Source organism: Anser brachyrhynchus (assembly GCF_964034855.1).
Source record: "Anser brachyrhynchus genome assembly, chromosome: 5".
Classification (NCBI taxonomy): Eukaryota; Metazoa; Chordata; class Aves; order Anseriformes; family Anatidae; genus Anser; species Anser brachyrhynchus.
Window position 1 is genome coordinate 16,252,689 of NC_137699.1, and position 14,680 is coordinate 16,267,368.

Here is a 14,680-nt window from a genome sequence, read left to right on the forward strand (position 1 = left end):
CCCTTTGTGTTCATCTGTTGGGAATGTTAAGGCTGTGTTGCTGAAAATCTCTCCTCCATACTATTTTTAGACTAATATAACCTAAGAGTACAGTTCAACACTTCAAATGAAGCATGGTTGCATTCATCACCCCCCCAAAAAATCATCCTATCTTGCTGTACACAGGTAGACCTCACCCTATCAAATGAGGGAAATTTGGTCCTTCTACTGCCAAAGAAGGCCAGTCTCACCCTCCTTACAAACACATACCACACCTCATGGGGTATGGGACAGGAGGGTCCAACTGCTGCTTCTTTCTGTGCCAAGAGAGCTGAACATGGGCTGGGGGAGCTGCTGGTGCCATGTGGCCATGCATAGTGTACAAAGAGATGGTGAGGGGTACTCTTGGAGACAGGATTGCACAAGACCCCTTGAGTTTTTTGGATGGCATCTTATATATATACGTATATATAAAGCTGGAAATATGAAAACCTTGTATCAGTGTGATCTGTCTCCTTCAGTTCACTTCTGAGTACAGCCACAGAAATGTATCAGGAACGCACATAATTTTGTATATTGTTACTTTAATTAGTGCTGTTATTGTTGATAAGAAGATTGCACCACATCTATTTTCCTGTCTGCCCAAGATTGTTCATGGATATTAATTATTTTTGGTCATTTTGAATTGTGGGCCTTCTGTAGGTCTGTAAAGAGACAGATATTTCTCTTGTATTTTCACATATGTCTACTGAATAATTTCAGGGTGTTACACAGTCTCTTGTCTGCAAATGGGAGTTCTTGCACAACAAGAAAGTTGGAAGTAAGATCCTGACCTTACATTTTGTTCAGTCAAGGAGCTAAAAGAGCAGGTGGCATGGATTCAATTATATTTAAGAAGTACTATGTAGTTCTATTGTCTGTGATTAAAAAATGATACTGTTGAAGTAAAGACAATGCAAAGAAGGGCAAGAAAATGACACTTTGGAAGGATTATAGGCTAACACATAGGAGAGGGAGTGATTGAGGAAACAAAATTAATTCTCTCTGCAAAAAGAAGGACTCAGGGGAACATGAGCATAGCCTATAAATATTTCCAAGGAGATAATACAAATGAAAGAAGGGGATTATTAATGTTATCACAAGATGGCTGCAAAAGAAGCAATGTCCTAAATGTAAGACAGAAAAAAATCTGTAAGAGCAAAGATAATAAATAATTAGGAATAGGCAATCTTTGAGGGTTTACAAAGCTTTCTGGGTGATATCTTCAATTCACAGGATATCACAAAACTAACTTAAGTATGTCAATACCCTCTGCCTCTCCCTGTCAATTTAGATGCTATTTCACCAATGAGACCTGGATTTTAAAAATCTCTTTCTAGCTGCAGGGTAGCCTGTGGCTCCTCTTGAGGCTGGAATGGCCATCACCTAAGCCAGGCTGATGCAGGTGTCTGTAATTAAAGTTGTCCAAATGTTTCTAGGAGCAGTGCTTGCCTGGCCCTCCAGAACCCAGCTGAGGGAGCTCCTTCAGCACGTGGCTGCTTTTCCAGGAAGGAGTTGACTCAGCTCGAAGTTTAGCACCGAGCCACAAGAGTTCCTGTAAATGTGTCCCCCATCGACAGCGCTCTCCAAAGCCTCATCTGCTCACACAGCTTTGGCCACCTCCTCACTTCCAGTTACTTAAGCAATACATCCCCCGCTCCTGCCTCAATCCACCCAAGTACCTGCAAATTGTATGAGAAAGGAGGGCACAGATATTCTCTTCTGACTTCTTTTAAAATGTTGTGTTTATTTCCATTTCCTCCTGAAATCAGGTCTCTTCTTGTAACCTTTCTTTCAGATGTATTTTGAGTGAGCTGGTGTTCCCTTTGTATTCAGCCTCCTAAATTCTTGCATGACTTCCCCCGGGACTGACTGACAAAACTGACAGTGAGCAATCAGAAGCGGTGTCAAGACATTCTGCTTTCATAGCAGTACTTTCGCTACCATTAATTGAGCCAGGCAGGGCAGATCTAATCCCTGACTGAAGTCTGTGAGAAAACTCCCACTGACTTCAGTGGGATCTGCAGCCAATGAGTGGCCTTGACAGAGAGTCCAAGGGCATTTTTCCACAGTCTTATCTGAATCAAAAACTCATTTCATAAATAAAAAAGACAAAAAAAAAAGTTGATTTGGATGCTTTGAGGATAAGAGTGTCTTCATCGTACAAAAATATTTAAAATCTAAGTACCTTGTAAGTAAACAAATTACTGTTACATGAAAGGAAGTTTTTCTATTAAATTGCTGAATTTAAAGAGAATCTAAAATCTTTATCTCTTGGAGAAAGCTGCAGTAATGCTTTGCATCCTGAGTGAAAGACCTGTTTCAGAACTACTGGTTTCACATTTTTCTAGTGACTCTTTAATAGCATAAAAAGAGAAACTCTCACTTCTTGCATGTCAACAACACCAGTTGCTGTAAGTGATAAAATAGAATCAGAACTATATTCATTATTCTCTTCTATTAAAGGCTTTCTACCTCTTAGTGATATTATCCCTCAAGGGTACAAAGATTTTGCTACTTCTCTCAAATGCCTGTGCTTCAGTGCTCACCCCCAGTCCATCATCAACCAACCCACAAACGCCAAATCATTCCCTCTTGGTTACTACAGGCTTGTTTGCTTTTAGATGGTGGCTTGTGCAACTTATCTCAGTTTCCAGTGCCTCGCTGGTGTCGGGATGTCTGAACAGGCCAGAAAGGGCTCAGGCAGTGCAGCCAAAGCAACACAGTGCCCCACATGCACTGCTCACGTGTTTGGTCCTCCTCAAAGCTCTCTCTTTGCTGAGAAGGGAAAAGGTACAGGTAACCCCTGGGATGGAGACAGGTCTCCCAGGATATGGTCCTGGCAAAAGCTCACATTCCTGTGAACTCCAGGTATCTAAGGAGTCAGGGAGCAGGCCTAAGGACCACAGCCTTGGACTTCAGACCCATCAGTGCCACTTTATGTCACTTGGGACACCCAGTTCCTGGTGGTGGGTCTGAGAGCAAAGTTCCAGGATGCTTCTGTTCCCCTGAGGCTTAAATATTGAAAGTTCATTTTTGGAAATGACATTAGGGTTCACCTTTAAATGCTTTGAAAATTTCACTCTGTCAATGCAAGGCTCTTATTTCAAGCCCAAAAGATAAAGAATACGTGGACACTTTACATGTTATCTTACAGTATAAAGTTATTTTCATAGTATCAGGAGAAATCAGGATTGGGTGTCCTTATGCCTTGAGCACACTGCATGCAACTCATAATGAAAGTGTTTCTGTTAATTGTTATAGTTACTCAATATATTTTTTCGTTAAGACAACAATACTGTTGAAGGAATCTGAGAACTGAAGTAAAAATCTGTCTGAGCATCAGGCAAGCTGGTGGTGCAGTACTTGCTGTAGTAACTCGGTGTCACTCAAGCTATCCACTTTTTTACTATTTACAAGCTATCCACTATTTTTACTGGCAATCTCTCTTTGTAATCACTTTTGAATGCTAGAATCTGGTCCACTTCAGGGACTCAAGCTTTTTCTGTATAATAAAAGAAATAAATTGTACAGAGAGCAAAGATGAAACTGTTTAATGAGAATGTATATGAACTTGAACTACTGTTGTTTCATAATCTGATCCCTAGAATTTTTTGCTTTGTTCCTATAAAATGTTTCCACTGTGCTGTTGGGAATGAGAGTGCTTATAGATTTTATTTCTTTTAAATAAAGCCTTTGAAAGAGTATCCTACATCCTCATCACATACGCAATAATAATAATGTCTTGACTAGTAATTGTGCTGAGGGAGGAAAGGCTGCCAAAGGCAGATGTTAAAAAATAGCAGTATAATTTGAAGACATTTTTAAAGAATGTCTCCTGGTTTCCAAGTTACTGTCTTCTCTTTTGTCTCTTTCACTTGCATAAATGAGTTGATATTAAACTCTTAGGAAGCATAGTGTATATGAAATAGCAAGTATCAATAGTAGCAATGATTTCTTTGGTAAATAATGTATTAAATATGCTAATAAACAATAATATCTTTTGCAGATGTAATGCATATAATCCTTAAGGATTCTAGAGTGTTTTGCTAACCCATGTTGGTGAAGTATGACACAAAAAGGTGTTTGGCACAGGTCTGAAATTGTAGTTATACAAATGTACACCATTTTCATCCATTTTCAGTTAGAAAAAGACTATATCAGGAACATTTCAGATAGTTTTAAGTAATTATATGAGAATTTTTCTAGCCCATCTGGTAAAGCTGGATGTTTCAGTAATTTTGACTCAAACGGCACAGAGCTCAGCATGTCACAACATCCTTTCTCAAAATCCTCTTTTAACCATATCAGTGTCATGACATTGCATTTGTTGTTTCTACTCATTCCAGAGTTTAGAAGCAACAGCTAGCAAAGTTGCAATTCTCCCCTTTCAAAAAAGGATAAAAATCCTACTTTCTGGCCCACAAGGGTGGAGAGAAGAGAGTGGGCTTCAAAGTCATGGCATTTTAATGGTTAGGAAACCCATCACTGGCCCTGGGCTCTGACTGGATGGCTTGGGAAATTGTTCTCCTTTGAGAGGGGAGAAAGGATATATTTTCTGTCAGAGATATTTTAAAAGAGATGCTGGGTCCTTGAAGCTGCTCAGGGGGCTGGAATAGTACATTTGCCAGCATACTAATGTACTCTGGAAAGACAGGAATAAGTAAATGGAATGATTGCTGTGCCCGGCAATCATCCGTGAGGTACACGTACTGGTTTACAGTGCACAGGCAGAGCATGCCCAGCAGCTTAGGGCAAGACATGAAAATGGATCCTGTATCCAGCTGAAAGAAGAAAGAGGCAATTTAAGATTTTGATGCAGAAAAATGTTTAATCAGCAGCTGACATACACCTATGTGCATCTTTCCTTGCTTCTACTGAAGATTTAGTTATGTGGAAAGTAACCTGTCCTTGTTGAGCACATGGGGTTAAAAACCCCAACATGTGACAAAGGACTAGATGGCTAAAGTGACCATTAATTGTTGGGGTCTGGTAATTTATGCTCATGAATGAAATTCAGTGCTTTCAGCAATACAGCAGATCCCAGACACTACGCTGCCCTGACATGGTGATTCTTGAACAAATTTCATGTTGTAATGATATGCGTAGCCACACCAAAGTCACAGTGTCTGCAGTTTTGGCAGTTAATGTCAAAGCACAATCAAGCAATAAGGACACATTTTCACAGGGTGGATGTACCCGTACTCTCTGAAGGCCAGCCTTAAGATTCACCAGTTTCATTTCTCAAAGGATGCTAGCCACAGATTTCCCAGCACCACACAGGTAGCAGCAACCTTTACTCCATTTTTTTACCCAGCTGAATCCTGTTTAAAGTCACTAGTATGTAGCAGCTTTAATATTATCTGAATACAAATGGGATGCAAAATCATTTGCCAGTACTGTTTTGTGTGTGGCAGTAATGCCCATTAAGTGCAGTGTTGTGACAATTTACATTCATTTCATTGATAACAATGGGCTTTTTAGGCAGTAAATTTCTGCAGTTGTTGATTACTACCCCTCTGAGGTGGCTAATAAAGGTAATCAGGCAGGCTTTTCCAGTGTGGTACCACCCCAGGCAGGCGATAGCCGCTCGGAACCTGACTGCCTGCTGCGTGCTGCTGCTTAATTAAGGATTCCTCAAGTGTTCAATATTCAACAGCTTGAGATATTTAAACTCTATCTGATCCATCTTCTAATGCTCATCACTCATCAAAGAAAAAAAAAAAAAAAAAAACAAGCAGCCCCTTAAGAAGATAGCGCTAGGTGGAGAATGTCAGCCTTAATCCAGACAGGAGTGGGAGACTTTGAAATAGCCATGAACAAAAAGATGTCTGATTGCAGAATTCTAGGGGCATAAATCACATAGTTTGAGTTAATGAAGGAAAGCACTTTTCAAAGTCCAAGACAAAACCTGTACATTTCATGATCAGTATGTGAAGCCTGTTTCCATAGGCATGTTTACACATAGTTTCCTATTGAAGGCTCCCAGTTGTGGCATTCTGTAGCTGTAAGCTGTATTTATGTGCAGTTCTGCTAATCCGTGGTCCCAGGGCTGCCTGAAGTCTGTAGAAACACTTTGTCTCTGCAGACAAGTCCTTGTAAATCTCTCCTTGTCGAAGGATTTAGTTCACTGATTGTCAGCCATGAGATACTTCATAAAACAATTCACAGAGGAATATAGCCTTCTGCTGCTGCCTTTTACTGGCTAGGTTGTTACACTAGATAACCTTTTAATGACTGTATTCCATTTTAACTTGACTCCAGAGATAGAGAAAAAAAGAAAGAAAAGCTCCTTCCTTAATTCTATGCATTTTTCACTTTGCGTCTGCTGCAGCAAATTAGTCAAGATTGATCGGGGCTGGCTTGGTTGGTTGGTTTGTTTTTTAATTCTGAAATACTGTCTTCTATGATAGAAACCAACTTGGAGCTCCCAGAGGGAGCTGGGGGAATATGGGAATTGTCAGGCTCACAGCCCCAGTACCAGGCAATTTCTGTTTTCTCTAAACACCTTCACTCTTTAACCTAAGCACGTCCACTTCAGAGAAAGAGACGCAGCAGCGGAATTAAACTCCTGGTGCCGAGGCACTAATTAAGCAGTTTCTTTAGTAGAAATTAGAGGTAGTCGTTGCTAAAGAAGAGGCTGGAAGTGGTGACAATTCCTTGCATGGTGTGAGAAGTGTACCCAGTGTCACTACCTTGACCCAGTGTCTATAAGGAAGGTCCGCAAGTCCAGAGTTCCCTGGCGCTCCTGCGTGTCAGACCGTGTCTGCCCTGTCTGAGGCATCACCACCGGCTCCAGCATTACTCAGTCTCACAAAATAACTGGAAACGAGGTGCAGCACTGGGCTTTCTTACTGAGGCCGATTTCCAGTAGAATTAAAACACAAGCCCCATTAACAGGAGCGTCTACGTAATGGCTTGAAACTGCTGATTATGATGGATATGTAGGGAGCGCGTACAACAATTAACATTATATATTCACTTGGCTTAGGTGATCAGACCAACTGGATGGTGATCACTCCCCTGAAGGAGTGAATGATTCATATTGTCTAATATGCATTAATTTATATGTAAATCACTTGGTAATACTGCAGCTTCTGCTTCAAAATCTGTCTGCATTCAAGAAAGGAAAGCACTTTTTTGTGACTACAGGAAACTTTATAAGACTGTGTCACCCCTGTTTTAAAAACCTATCACAGAAGTCCAGAGGTTCACTTTCTGTAATTCATGAGAGCAGTCATTTTCACACACTTTCTAATCTGGACCCCTCATCTGGCCCCCTTGCTTGATGAATGTGTTCCTGTGAAGACAAGAGTTGACAATCAATCAGCAATACACATTCCTTTATGACTTGTTGAGACCAAGTTGTTGTTTCAGCACACTGATGATTTTTAGCACATAATTCACACCGTGCAGTCAGTCGACAAGGTCACATGGTGAGTTTTGGTTCCCAGATTGGTTAACATAAATTTAATGAGAAATCTAAAAAAGATTCTACCACTTCCAGTAACCATTAGGGATCGCTCTTTTACGTGTGTAAAGAAGAAATCATTCTACTGAAAATGTCAGACATTTTAGGTATGAATACTGTACCGATATTTGTGATGATAATATTGGGGATATTTTTGCTTTAAAAAACTTGTTTATTAGATAGGCCTGGATAAGGATCCAAAATTCCATCCAAATGAATATGACCTAAGAGGAATTTAATCATAGAGATATCATAATCCTTTTTTTTCTTATTTTATTTCACTAATCACCCTAGCTCTTGAGAGTAATAAAACTTCTGCTTCTTCCTCTGCTTCTGAGAGTGAACAAATGACAGTATTAAATATGCCTTGCAACAATAGTCTATTTTCAGCTATAAGTGTTAAGTATATGGGGAGATATGTTTTCTTTTGTTTTGTTTTTCAGTCTATTTTTAGTGCCTTGCAAATTATAAAGGCTGATATAAACTGAAATGATTGGCTGAGTCCAGTGTTCTTTTAATTTCACAATTCCTCTTTGCCAGAATGCATTATTGATAGAAAATCATATGAAGATATTATTTAAAGCATCAGACTGAAATATTTCCTTAGAAAGGATTAGTCTCTGTATTTATTTGAGATCACTGGACAAAATCACTGCTCAGAAGGCAGCTATGCTTTACTATAGCTGCTCTCACTTACTACAGCTCCCTAAAGGAATCTCCAGTGGCTATCAGGATCATTGTATAGGTATTATTTGGCACAAATAAAACAAAGAGGTCACTGGAGGTAGTAGTGGTCCACATTCAAGGTCCTGCCAGTTGCCAGTGTTTAAGGACATCATTTTGCTTGCCTTCTGATAATCCCTATCAGCTGCTGAACTCTGAAACTTTTGTTTAAAAGCATATTGGTCTTCCAGTACTTACGGATATAGGCAGTACAGAGCAGAGCCACTAACTTGAAACATTCCTTGAAATTTAGAAAGGATATACTAATAGTACCACCTTTTACAGCCATAGTAGATGCATTTTCACCCACTCCAGCTTCAGTCACCTGACAAAAGATAAGCTTCCTTTTAGTCAACAAAAAGAAGTGAGGCATCTCTGGTGGTGTCAGACAGACAGAGTTTGCCATTGACTGTAAAAGATGCCTATAACTACTATATCCTCAACTTCAGGCGCTTAAGTTGTCTAAGTGAGGTGTGATGAATCCCAGCTGCTGTCTTTGCATTGTCCCTCAACAGGATGAAAAAGGATGAACTACTCCTAACAAGACTGGCTCAAGGGAACAGGTTAAATTCCTGGGTCTGCTGCAGACTCTCCTTTGCCTAGGGAAGTGTCTTCCCTGCAGCACACTGCATGACCGGAGAACAGTTTCCCACTCTCATTAATACAGCCATGGTGCTGCAAGCACACCTCTGATGGCGAGGTGAAGATTCACATCATAATCAGAGCTCAGATCAGCATTTCTTCCCATTAGGCAGTGAGGTGGCCCGAGAACTGCATGATTAGAGTTGGGCTTGGTGATTGTTTGGAGATGCAGCTTCTGGGGAAAGAGGGTAAAATATTGTCTGCAATGCCATCTGCTCTTACGAGTGGGATCTGCGGCTTTCCTATATCTTCCCCTCCACTTCTCTTATCAAACAAGTCTGAGGTAGTTTACTGACAAGGAAAGGTTCACGTGTTCAGTGCAGGTGCTAGCTTCAGCTAAATGCCAATTTATACCAGTCTTAAGTAATGAGGAAACATTACCTGTGCCAAGAACACAGGTATCTCAAATCTGATTAGAGGCATAAGTGTCTCTGTGGATTAATTACCAGAATTTCTTGTGCTGGATTTGGCAGAGACACTCTCTGACTAGAATAACCAGAAAAATCCTTCTTGCTAATGGTTTAACATCTCTGGTGTAATGTATTTCTCTCCTTCCCCGCATCTCCATTTCTAAATCCTTTTAGCCTTTCAGTGTCATTCCTTCAGTGTTAAAAACGACTGGTCCTTCTGGCCAAGCTAGTTCGTAAAATTTAGAGACGAAAAGAAGTTGTACTCCCATATTTTTTGCTGCTTCTTTTTGCCTACCTGTAAATTATTTCCTTCTATCTTAATAACCGTGTAACTAAATCACGGGATGCAGCAAAGGCGACAACTCTCTGCAGTGCTCCCCTGCATGGCCAGCAAAGCAGGGGTGGGGGGCTGGCATTTTTCTCCAGCTTACCATCGTCCTGGAAAGCCAAGCTGGCTGCTGCTTCTCCGAGGGCTGGGCCACTGCCGTGGGTCACAGGCAGGGCTGCCAGCGCTGCCCTCGCCAGGCTGCACTTGCTGCCTCAGCGCCTGCCCCTGCTCTCCATGCCCAGCCCTTACCCATCCCGGCTCCTCAGTCTGAGGGCAGCAAATCTCACTGTGCTTACGGTGTGTGCTAAGCCTGAAGGGTCCCCTGAGGAGACTCCCTGCATGATGGAGAGCTGCTCACCTAAACAGTTTGCAGAATCCACTTTATGCCCCTGGCTCTATGAAAACTTCTCCGTGTCCCTATAAAACATCAACCTACACACACACACCAAACAAATCTTGCATGAAGTTTGTCTACGCAGCGTTGGCATACATGCAATAAGCTGCTATCCAGTCTTGTTTTTCCCTGTAAGCCATTCATTTCCAAGTTTAGGACTTTGAAATACAACTTCCGAATAGCTCTACTGCAGAGCAGTTAATATTGGATGTTTCTGTCATTTAATTTAATGCTACCAAGTCCTTCCTATTTCTCCACGCTCACCTCTCACACACACTGAGTGCCTCTCTCTCTCTCTCACTTCGGTCCTACAGCTTTTGAAATACACACCATTAAATAGATACTGTCATGGGATTTACTCCTTGCAGTTTGTCCCTGAGGACTGTAGAAATGAAATTTTCAGTTTTATAGCAACCTGAGTTTGGTAGGACTTCCATGCATCCTACGTTTCCCTCATTTTTTCAGAGGAAGAGGGGTACTTAAAGGCTCCATATAATTTTTTCTTCTTTGGATTACCAGAATTCTCACGGAGAAGTTTAGCCACACTAAACTTCAAAGGGCTTTACATTAATGACTAAGACATAGTACATGAATAACATAGGCTACATGGAGCAGAAATAAGGGCCAGTGACACTATTGTAAACTACCTGCTAACAGAACGGTAATAAAATGAGGCAGAAGTGAAGTAAATCCTTCTGTGTTTTGTGTCTGATTAAACTGGCTTATAGGAAGAGTGGAATAAAATATAATAAAGCCATAACTTTGCAACACTGTATGACAAGAAGAGACTATGCCTCTTGCAGGAAGGCCAAATGACATGCCTTTCTAAAATGACAAGGCACTTTGGAAATCTTCCTTACTCAGTACTCGATATGTATATGCAGAAGAGCAGAATGCTGTCCCAGTAAAAAGCCTTTCAAAGGTCTAGCAAACCATGTAAATATAGATGCATACAAAGTCACATTCTTCATAGGGAATTCATCCCTGATACCTCCTACTGCAGCTCTCAAGTTCAGGGTCTTACTCTCAGTATCATAAAGATTGAAATGTTACCATAAAACACACATATTCTTCGTTAAAAAAAAAAAAAAAATGAAGTCTATTCATGAAAGGCAGAGTATATTTCAAAATTGCTCTTTTTGGTGGTAGGTGTTTTTGCTATGTATATCAGCGCATACTTTAGAAGTTGTCACCAGTATATGTTTTATGAAACAGTGTGGTAGCTTCATTGCAAATCTGTTGGATTTTTTTACTCTTTCTCACAGGCTAAAAGTGCACAGCTCAGTGTACACTGAAAGTCAAGGCCGCTAGTTTGTTTATGTACAACTGCATGCCTCCTGATACTGTTTTATCTTTGACCCCAGACCTTGTAAATTTGTAGGGCATCAGTTCACCCCTTTGATATGTCTTCATCTCTTTCAGCACGAAAGACGAGTTGGCTGTGCAGGCTGGGGAGACAGTAGGCTCTGAATTTCGGCAAAAGCCTCTCTTGCACTCCCAGGGAAGACTGTAATATATTCTGAGCCCTGTGGATGTCACAAGCTAAGCAACTCTGACAAATAAAACATAACAACAATCTGATGTGAATTTTATGAAGCCACTGCTAACATTCATCTTTCAGCTTCACAGAAACACAGAAATATAGAATAGCTTCTGTCTGTCTGGTGAGGAATAATTAAAAAGCTTGAAAGAGATAAGAGGAGGAGGACAGGCTAGACTAAAGCTGTCTCTTTGAGATCTCTGTGTCTGAGTGCCAGTGTGAAGGTGGGAAATACTTTGTGTGCACAGACTAAATAGTCCTGCTTGTAGGCAGCAAATTTGGTCTCTTAAGAGCTTATAAAGCAGCTCAGCTCAGAAACAAAAAGGATAAAAGTGAACTTTGCTATGGGAAAGATCAAGCTCAACAAACCACTGCTGTTATCTGGGGAACAAATAAGTTGAAACAGCATTACACCTCTCTTTCCCAAAATTGCTCCAACTATCTACTGCACTTGAGAAGACTGCACAGCAAAGCTGGGTATTACAGAGCCTATTACCCAGGCAGTCACAACACATACGGGGAGGAAGATCCTGACCTTTTAGAAGCCATCCACATTACTGCTTCTGCTTCCATCTCCCAGGACTTTGGCCTGGCGACAGCTTCCTGCTTTCTGCCACCAGGTTTGTTTTAGCTATCTGTATGTATTAATTTAATGTGACGGCACAGGAAAGACCTTATCTCGATTCAACTTCACTGTTTCAAATCAGGAGTAGCATCTTTGTTAGTGATGCTGCCTAGAGGCTGGGCATTCGGCTGCTTCCTTCTCCTCCTGCCAAGGCTTTGTCTTGACCCTGACGTAGGTGCAGCGTGGGGCAGAGCAGGCAGTGCTCAGTCCCCTCACTCCAGGTGGGAGCTCAGCCCAAGAGCCAACACGGGGCCACAGGGCTGTCCTCCAGCATGAGCAGGCTTTCTCCCTTCTCCCTCTTTTCTTTACCCCCTTGAAAAAAAAAAAAAAAAAAAAAAAAAGCAAAATGCAAATATTTGGCAAAAAAATAAATTGATTGATTCATTTTGGAATGATTGAATGCTGTCTTCCTATGCAGATCTATTATTTAAAAAAAAAAAAAAAAAAAGAAGAAGAAAAGTAAAAAAGCCCAGCTCAAGCTAATAATGCTGCTCCAGGAGCTGCTTGATAAACATGCAGTTTTCCTATGCAGTATGACAAATCTCCCAGGAACTGATGTTGCTCTTCTAAGCACTGCATAAAAAGTTGCTTTATCTGCTTAATAATGTATCTAGATTTAACCTCTCCTTTGCAACAGACAAAATTAAACAGAGTAAATCTGCCTTGGGATATGAGCCTATTATTAATACAGATTTGCTAACTGTATTTTAAAATACTATTGTGTTCCTCGACACATTCTCTTCCATATGCATTATGGAAAGCTAATGCATTAACTTGGCAATAAAAACGCATGGCCTTCTGAAATGAAAGTATTGGATGAATGAATTCTGCTGGTTCTGTGCACAGACTCAATGCATTGCTCACATGCCCTTGTTTTTTGCAAGGGTGAATAATAGAAATAGTCCCATGTTCAGCAGCTCATTTTGCAAGACTCACAAAGAGTAATAAACCAATGGTGAATTTATCATTTTACAGGCACCTCCCTGTGTGGGAAACTATTGTTGGTTTTTTTTTATTTAATTATTTTTTATTATCACTTTCTTCCTTTTAAGGTGGCATATGGGGTTCACTGTGTTAAAATGCCTTCACGTCTTTGCTATAAAAAAATGACAGATATCAGAAACCCCTTTAAATATGACTGTCTGTGCTTCACGAGCTCTGCTTTCAGCCTGCAGAATGGTTTAAGATATTTCAGCAGCACTGTTCCAGGCTCTGATTATCCAGGAAACTAGAAACCAGACACATTTACTGTCTAACGTTCACTGCATCTCATCTTTTCAGACACACTGCTTCACTGCCTGTTGAGTTCATATGTTTCAACATGTGCCCTTGAGAGCCTTTGAATGAATCAAAAACATTAACGCACCAGGGTATACTGATGTGCAGCTTCTGAAAGGGTATTAACAGCCTTGTATGTACATCTCCATACAAAGTTCTACCTGACCTAAACAACTCACTTCACTCTCCAGATGTCAGGATAAATGGATACTCAATAAAAGACCAAGCATCTCATATTTGTCTGAGCTGTAATGCTCAAACTGGTTTTAAAGGCTAAGAAGCATGGCTGTGTGAGAATCACTCTTGCTAGCCAAGTCTAGCCTGGTCTTACTGCAGTCCTCTTGTCCTGAAGTAACAGATGAGGGCAGGCTGTACCCAGAATTTCCCCTTTCCCATGCATTCACTTCAGGAGATTGGCCCCTACCTACAGCTCCACAAGACTGCCGTTTTGGTGCCAAGTTACCAAGCCCCATCTTCTCTCATTTTTGCTAGTACTGCGGCAGGTATAGGACAAAATGGTGTTATACCTGTCATAAAGTTTCTAACGGCATCTGCAAGTGACAGGTTTCCTCTGTGGTGAAACTCCCAAGGCAGGCTTCGCATTCACACTGCAAACACAAGCACAGGGTGGAGGCCCACCAGAGTTCACTTATACGAGCAAGGAGTACCAGGAACGGTGCATTTGCAGCAACAATGAACTTCCAGAGAGATGTGACATACTTCATTAGTTTGTTCAAGGGGAGCCTTTCACCTTGACAGCATATTTGAGCTTTGCTCTGCCAATTAATAATTATCAGCTGCTTTTCTTTTGTTTTCCTGATGTTGCTCCTCTCCAAGAATGAGGACTCCACAACCTCTCAGGGAACCTGGGTCAGTGCTTGGTTGCCCTCACAGTAAAATCCTTCCTGATGTTCAGATGGATCCTCCCATCTTTCGCTATTTGCCCATTGCCTCTTGTGCTGGCACTGGACATCAATGAAAAGAGCCTGTCTCCATCCTCTTTGCACCCTCCCTTCAGGTATTTATGTACATTGGTTATTAATCACAGTCACAACTAATTGCACATTTTTGGAGGCCATTCCCTAGGCTTCAAGGTTGTCTCCATCTTCAGCTTCTCCTGTCAAGAACTATACCAGCCAGGAACACAATGTCCCAGTCAAGCAGTCCTGAGAGCCCCTTACTTCATTTTGGGAAACCAAGCCTTGGCTTGCTCGATCAGCAGATTTGCTTCCTCTTGCCATGTCAGCAGAA

At 41.1% G+C, this 14,680-nt stretch overlaps 1 protein-coding gene across 1 annotated transcript in view; it reads left to right on the forward strand.

Annotated features, from left to right (window-relative positions):
• Window positions 1-14,680, forward strand: part of LOC308196094 (uncharacterized protein) — a 596,499-nt gene that overhangs the window by 560,018 nt on the left and 21,801 nt on the right. The window contains exon 13 of the mRNA XM_080594627.1: window positions 1-14,680. This exon is cut by the window's left edge and continues 16,550 nt beyond it; it is cut by the window's right edge and continues 21,801 nt beyond it. The gene's annotated coding sequence lies outside the window, so the exon portion shown is untranslated.